The sequence below is a fragment of the Dendropsophus ebraccatus genome, chromosome 13 (genome assembly GCF_027789765.1).
Source record: "Dendropsophus ebraccatus isolate aDenEbr1 chromosome 13, aDenEbr1.pat, whole genome shotgun sequence".
Classification (NCBI taxonomy): Eukaryota; Metazoa; Chordata; class Amphibia; order Anura; family Hylidae; genus Dendropsophus; species Dendropsophus ebraccatus.
This window is the reverse complement of record NC_091466.1, coordinates 14,079,231-14,088,163: the sequence shown is the minus strand read 5'-3', so window position 1 is coordinate 14,088,163 and position 8,933 is coordinate 14,079,231.

Here is an 8,933-nt window from a genome sequence, read left to right as displayed (position 1 = left end):
CCATCCCCCTGATATCACTAATCATTCTCATCACCCTAATATATCAAACATCATCATTGCCCTGATAGCACTGATCATCTCCATCACCCTGATATCACTGATTATTCTCATTATCCTGATATCACTGATCATCTCCATCCCCCTGATATCACTGATCATCCTCATCACCCTGATATCACTGATCATCCTCATCACCCTGATATCACTGATCATCCTCATCAGCCTGATATCACAGATCATCCTCATCAGCCTGGTATCACTGATCATCCTCATCAGCCTGATATCACAGATCATCCTCATCCCCCTGATATCACAGATCATCCTCATCCCCCTGATATCACAGATCATCCTCATCCCCCTGATATCACAGATCATCCTCATCCCCCTGATATCACTGATCATCCTCATCCCCCTGATATCACTGATCATCCTCATCCCCCTGATATCACTGATCATCCTCATCCCCCTGATATCACAGATCATCCTCATCCCCCTGATATCACTGATCATCCTCATCACCCTGATATCACTGATCATCCTCATCACCCTGATATCACAGATCATCCTCATCACCCTGATATCACTGATCATCCTCATCACCCTGATATCACTGATCATCCTCATCACCCTGATATCACTGATCATCCTCACCCCCCTGATATTACTGATCATCCTCATCCCCCTGATATCACAGATCATCCTCATCACCCTGATATCACTGATCATCCTCATCACCCTGATATCACTGATCATCCTCATCACCCTGATATCACTGATCATCCTCATCACCCTGATATCACTGATCATCCTCATCACCCTGATATCACTGATCATCCTCATCACCCTGATATCACTGATCATCCTCACCCCCCTGATATTACTGATCATCCTCATCCCCCTGATATCACAGATCATCCTCATCACCCTGATATCACTGATCATCCTCATCACCCTGCTATCACTGATCATCCTCATCACCCTGATATTACTGATCATCTCTATCCCCCTGATATCACACATCATCATTGCCCTGATATCACTGATCATCCCCATCCCCCTGATATCACTGATCATTGTCATCATCCTGATATCACTAATCATTCTCATCACCCTGATATATATCAAACATCATCATTGCCCTGATATCACTGATTATTCTCATTATCCTGATATTACTGATCATCTCCATCCCCCTGATATCACTGATTATTCTCATTATCCTGATATTACTGATCATCTCCATCCCCCTGATATCACTAATCATCCTCATCACCCTGATATCACAGATCATGCTTGTGCGATAATAATAATAATAATAATAATAATAATAATTATATTAATAATAATAATAATAGTTGAAGTATTGAATTAAATGTGATACTGTGGAGTTTTCTCGCTATGGCTGTAGTTGTGTGGCCGGTTTCACCAACTATCACTGAAATGGGCTTTACTCATTGCTGGGGCACCTGTAGTTGAGACCTCATCATTAGACATCACTGCATGACATCAGAGGATGGTCCCCTTTAAGAATTGCATATTAGGAAAATATAAAATGTGAGACTATTATAAGAATCTTGTTACTTATCTCCCTGCAGCAGCAGAACAGCAGAGCGCCAGGGTGAAGGTGAAGCCCAAGGCTCCTCTCACAGCAGCTTATATACTCAAGACACTAAGTTTCCTGAGTTTTGACACGGGCACCCTCCTGCAAACAATAGCCATGCAGAATAATAATACCAGTGCTTATCTAGCTGCATAGCAGGTTGTCACAGTAACAGGTGAAACACGTCGGGAGTGTGATAGAGACTGTTACAACGGGATTAATCCTTATTGTTCCAGGATTCTACAATCATTGTGAAATAGACGTATAATGCTTTATCACTAAGCAACTAAAAATCATGTCGATCTGGCTCTAAGTCTTGGCTTTTTGTTGCCAACTTTGAAGGTCGCCCTGGACTTGAACCTGGACTTGTTACAGTGTACAGTACAGGTGTGTCTAGTGGTGGTGGTGTTCCAGTGTACAGGGCAGGTGTGTTTAGTGGTGGTGGTGTTCCAGTGTACAGGGCAGGTGTGTCTAGTGGTGGTGGTGGTGTTGTTCCAGTGTACAGGGCAGGTGTGTCCAGTGGTGGGGGTGGTGTTAGGCCATGTTCACACAACGTATGTTTTGTATAAATCACGGCCGTTGTTTTAATTTGCAACAACAGCCGTGATTTATACAAAACATACGTTGTATGTGCATGAATGGAAACCGCAGCGTATATGTGGTGTCCCACCATGGGTGTTGCTAGTGTATACACCCTTCGCAAAAGCCTGTACTCTAAGTAAAAGTGGTGATGTAGTCGTACCTGAGTTTTACCACTAGATGTCGCTAGTATGTATATTGTATACTTAAGTACTGCACAGCTGTTATCAAAGGATTATTGTTGCATGTGATTTGTGCACCAATGAGAGCTCTTTCCTCTTCTCTACCTATCCCTTTTCTTGTTCTTTCTCTGCACTTTCTTCTCACCCACTCACAGCAGGTATGACATACCCTGTAGAAGGTAGTCACATGGGGATAGGAAGTCTTACTGAGTCTTAGTCTGGTTCCTGTACAGGGAGAACGCAAGCCACAACGGTCCCTACAGCAGTCACGTTGGGCCCTGGCTTATGCCCAGTAGTCCAGTGTAGTCTGAGGGGTGGTAGTGAACAGACACACATGGGAGACAAGGACACTCATTTCTTGAAATCAACACTTCTAAACACTATGCAGTGTTAGACACTCTCAGAGAGGACAAGAGCAAAATTGCTAGAAGCCTACGTACTCTATCTCGCAGCGTGGGTGTAACCAGAAAACTCTGACCACTTTGCTCAACTCAGGTAACAAGGTCTGGGGCTTGTGTCACCCTCTAGGATGGGTCGCCCGACACTGGTGGGCAATAGGTGGTGTAAAGACAAGGAAGTTAAAACACTGGCACAAGAATTCTTTCTACTCTCAAGTCAATTTATTCTATTTCTAAAGTTCCGGCAGAGCACAGTACTACATTGGGTTGGGACTCTCTCGACATCCTCCTCTCTACCCCTCTGAACTTACTCTACTTCTCAGCACGCAACTCAGCCAGCACAGCTATTCTGCCTCTCAAGCTCTCAGCACAAGTCTCATCAGTCCAAAGTGTATTGTCAAGTCAGAAGTTGTATTATTATTATTTATTTATAAAGCGCACTTAATTCCAGAGCGCTATACAGGCGACAAGGATAACAAACAAGAACATTACAAGATCAAAACACATTACATGAAGGCAGATGGCAGACTGGTACATGGGGAAGAGGACCCTGTCCGCGAGGGCTTACAATCTATAAGTTGTATATCACTGTATCAAGTATTTCTACAGTTAAAGAGAGTTTATCTATGGTAACAGGAGTGATTATTGCTTAAAGTGACACTGTCGCCTCCTTTGTGCATTCTGACATCTCTACACAGGTGTAAAGGGTAAATTTAACCTTATTTTATATCAAACGTCATGGTGCTTGTTCAAGTGAAAAGTCATCTTTTATCAAGTGCAGATTGTGTTAAGTGGGTGGGGCCGCGCGGCATTAGCGCCACGTAGCCCCGCCCACAACACCACAGTTGGCCCCGCCCCCCTCGCCAGCCATTGGAACAGGTTGACCGAAAGGTCTAGACTCCACCCCCTTTACGTTGGCCAACCAATGGGCGTCAAGGGGCGGGGCCAACGGTGCCGTTGTGGACGGAGCTAAGTGGCGCTAATGCCGTGAGGCCACGCCCACTTAATATAATCTGCAGTTGATAAAAGGACACTTTTTACTTGAACAAACACCATGACGTATGATATGAAATAAGGTATGAAAAACGCTAAATTTACCCTTTACACCTGTGTAGAGATGTCAGAATGCACAAAGGGGGTGACAGTGTCACTTTAATCACCGACACAGTAAATGCATCTTCCTTGGGTCATCTCCCCTTTCTTTGGGTGGCGGTACTGATAGTCCAGGTGGGTCACAACTCCACTCCGGATTACTGTGATAAGCGCCCAAGGGACCCCCTCACAGCCCAGCAGGTCACCAACCACAGGGGAAAGGGTATAGCCAGCCTACCTAAAATCAAAGCAAGTGTGCCACCATACCTGTGTGCCCACCTGGCACTGGAATCACGATACCATAACACCTTGCTGAGCTATATCCCGACCAACCACCACAGAGGTGGCGTCACACGTTACCATCTAGCAAGTGACCGTTCGAGCTTCACAGTAGTGCACCACATATACACATAGTATACACTCCGGCTGTTATTCTAACTGGCCACACGAAAAACTGACATATCAGTTTTCTGCGGCTGCTATTCATTGAATAGTGGCAGCACAGAACATGTCAGTTCACACAATGGAGTGTGCGGCTCTAGGCCACACGCTCCATGGTGTGCAGCGCTGAATTGGGATGCGGGTGCACACTGATGCGCCCGCATCCCAATTTATCAGAAATGAAGATCATCCTGAATGATCTTCTCTGACAACGGCTGTTGTGTGAACCGGCCAGGTCACAGAATGGCCGGTCTCATACCATGTGTAAACAGAGCCTTACACTATACAGGGCAAGTGAACAGTAAGTAAGTGATGCTATATGCATCACTAGCTTTTTTTGTGACTATACTGGTGAGGCATAGGGTTTCTATCACCATGAAGCATTGCCAGCTTAGGTCTGAGTGGTGTCACAGATTCCTTGGGAAGTGAACAGAGTATCCAGTAAATCTACTAACAGTGTCCCTGCTCCTGAAGTCGCTGCCACTGGCTTCATGGGGTAATAATTTAGTAATTGGTTGGGCTAGATATCATGGAACCTTATTATCAGAGATCAGTGCATGATATCAGAGGACGCTTTAAAATTACAACATATTAGTAAAGCGTAAAATGTGAGACTATTAGAAGATTCTTGTTACTCACCAATGCTTATCTTCCTTGAGAAGCAGAACAGCGGAGCTCCAGGGTGAAGATGAAGCAGAAGGCTCTGCTCACAGCAGCTTATATACTCAAGATACTTTCAGTTTCATGTGTTTCTACATGTCCCAAGAGTGCTGTCATACTGACTGTCTGCTGCAATTTACAAGTTATAAGTTTATAGTGCGCACTGAGACTCACCCTGACACATTGATGGTTAAGGTGCATCTCTTTTATTCCAAGATGGCAGCCAGTTTATATACCTTAGGGTATGTGTTCTTCTACTAAGGCTTGTGTCAATACTTCAATGGCTGAGGTACAAAAGGAGTTAGTTACATATCACTTGTGTTTACTAACGTAAGCCGTAAGTAATTTAACATCTCTACTTGTTTTTAAGGTCAGTGCCATATTGTAATGGCTGCACTAAATATACAAAATATCACATCCTTAACAGCCCCCCCTTTGAAGCCATTGTCAAAAGCAGATGCCCTTTATTGCTAGGTCAGAAGGCTAACAATCTGTCCCACTGTGTATGTGTTCTGAGGTCTTCATCACATTAAGGACAACTAGAGATGAGCGAGTTGATCCGAACCCGAACGATCGGCATTTGATTAGCTGGGGCTGCTGAACTTGGATAAAGCTCTAAGGTTGTCTGGAAAACATGGATACAGCCAATGACTATATCCATGATTTCCACATAGCCTTAGGGCTTTATCCAACTTCAGCAGCCACCGCTAATCAAATGCCGAAAGTTCGGGTTCAGATCGACTCGAGCATGCTCCAGGTTCGCTCATCTTTAAGGACAACCCATCTCTAGCATATAGGCTACCACTTAAGGGGCTTATACAAATGAAAGTCAAAAGTCCAATTCTAGTGTATTCTGAAATGTATGGGGGTGACTTTGCTTCTTCTTTGTTCATTGGTGTCATGCTTTTGTATTCCTTTTAATCATCTGAGGTGGTGAAATCGGCATACATACTTTAACATCTGGGATGGGTATAACATCTGGCTTTTCCTCGACGAGGTGTTGATCTTCCTCCTGGAAAAATATCTATAAGCATCAAGTTATTTTCAACCCCTGATTCACCTCCAGCTTTTGATATAGTTTTCATGATAAAGAGTTTATAGAGAAGTTAGTGAGAATTGGGCTTAATATCCAGTTGGTCTTAGTGGTTGGCTCATGGATAGATATCAGAGGGTTGTTGTGCCTGGAAGTGTCTGCAACATGGAGAATGATTTAGCTTTATTAGATAAGTGTCCAAACAATGTGTCATCTCGGCAGTTCTATGTCTAAAAAGTAAAGGATTTGGGGGTAGTGATCTGTGACAGTCATATAGTCATCACAGTAGCCAGGTGGTAGATAAATCTAATTGTACATATAACCAGTAGAAAGAGGGAAAGCATGTTAATAATAAAAACTGAACACGAACAAGGGAGGTAAGTTGAAGAAAGGCCAGAAACAACACAAGGAAATACTTTTATTAAAAGAGAAGCAGATGCCTGAAACAACAGTCTTCTATGTTTCTACCCATTAGGCCGGGTTCACACTGAGCAAAACTAGGGGAATTCTGCGGCGGAATCGTTCGCGGCGGAATGCCGTTAGCCTCCCTCTCATAATGTGAGTCTATGGGAGGCGCGTGCTGCTGTTCTCACAGCGTCTCTCCGCGCTGAAGAATGAACATGTTCATTCTACAGTGCGGACAGAGCAGCAGCGCGCGCCTCCCATAGACTCCCATTATGAGAGGGAGGCTAACGGAATTCCGCTAGTTTTGCTCAGTGTGAACCCGGCCTTAGAAGGAATATAGTGTGTAAGTATGTACAGTATACATCAACATACAGCTTAGTTACAACACAACAAATCAAAGCTATTATCAATATCCAAACTAACATATACAGTGGTACCTTGGTTTAAGAGTAACTTGGTTTAACAGCGTTTTGGTTTAAGAGCTTACAGCTTTTCAAAATTGTGACTTTTGCTTTGGTGGAAGAGCTCCCTGTACTGGGTGGGAGGGGGAGTGGAGGAGGGGCATGGTCTGCTTAGCGTGGTCTACAGCACTGTACTATGACCCAGGAAGTCTCCCTCACCTTTCAAATCATAGCAGATCCACTTGAGGCTGGGGCTCACATCAGGGGACAGGACTGTGAAGGCAATCTCTCCATAGCTGTAACCCCTCTCTCCCCGGACAGAGAGTGCTGCATGTATGTGCCCACATCTGTCCTGCTCATTCCTTCCTGCTCCCTGCAGTCTCTGTCCGCCCTTGTGTTTCCCATCCTCTCCATTCCTGTACAGTAAATAATAAATCATTATTTTTGGGGTGTAGAACCAATTGTCTGCATTTCTATGATTTCTTATGGGAAAATTTGTTTTGGTTTAAGGGTGGATTTGGATTACAAGCGCGGTCCTGAAACGAATTATGCTCATAATCCAAGGCACCACTTTATATGGCAAATACCTCATCGGATTTTATTTTAATAACCAAACCTTATTGTCTCAACACTCCTGTCCCTAGTAGAGATGAGCGAGTAGTGAAATAGAATTCGAATCGAATAGGCACCGAGATTCGACTATTCGAACGAATATTCGATCCCATTATAGTCTATGGGAAAAAAATTTGTGGCACTTGGAAATCCAAATTCAACCACTTGGAGGTCACCAAGTCCCCCATGAAACCTCCTTAAACGATGCGAACACCTCCGGAATGACACTGGGACAATAGGGAGAGCATGCCTGGGTGCACCAAACACCCCAAAATCGCAGTATAATTCCACTCTCCGCAGTTGAAAAGTGCGAACACTTTACGAACGTTTATGGCAATGTTCACACATTTCATTCGTATTTCTTACGCAGCGTTACATACATGATTCCAATGTGCGCCTGTAGAGCGCCATGTTATTTGCGCGTATCACGCATCATGCTTTACGAACGTTACTGGAACAGTATGTATGATGTGCCTTTTTCTGGGCTACTAGAACAATATGTATCACGTGCCTTTTATTGGGCTACTGGAACAGTATGTATGGCATGCCTTTTTCTGGGCTACTGGAACAATATGTATCACGTGCCTTTTACTGGGCAACTGGCACAATAGGTATCACGTGCCTTTTACTGGGAAATTGGCACAATAGGTATTACGTGCCTTTTACTGGGCAACTGGCATAATATGTATAACGCTTACGGGACACTATAAGTCACTTTTACACACAGGGTACTGGAATGAATACAGCTTCTGCTGCTGCTGCTGATGCTGCTGCTTTTATATCATCTATTTCTTAGCATTGAGAAGTGCTTTGGATGCAGAGATGACTTTTTCACTGGATCTTAGCCCTGAAAAGGACTTTTGGGTTTAGTAGTAAGTCTGCCTAACCAAAACGCTACTAAAACCTATCTCTCCCTGGCTAGGTTGAAAGCGCATCTGCGGTCGAGAGGCGGAAGTCAATTATTAAATATTCGAGGTCATGTGGTTCAGCTATCCAATGAGGGTAGACGCCGTTCTCGCGCTGCGTGCGTACTCCCAGGGTCCCCCACGGCCTCCCTGCATGGTGATTAGATTAAAAAAAAAGCGCCAAGTGCGATGGGTGGGCTTTCGAATGTTTCTAGCATATTCGTCACACTACTCTTGGCCTCAGTTATTCTTCTTTTAAGGCCACTAGTATCACCTCAGACATTGGCTTCTGGGCTTTGTTCTGTCCTACAGCTTTGGCTAACCTGTAAAGAAGACATCAAACCAGACAAGTACATACCTATGTAGGCCACCTGTAAGGACATACCTATATAGGCCACCTGTAAGGACATACCTATATGGCCACCTGTAAGGACATACCTATATGGCCACCTGTAAGGACATACCTATATGGCCACCTGTAAGGACATACCTATATGGCCACCTGTAAGGACATACCTATATGGTCACCTGTAAGGACATACCTATATAGGCCACCTGTAAGGACATACCTATATGGCCACCTGTAAGGACATACCTATATGGCCACCTGTAAGGACATACCTAT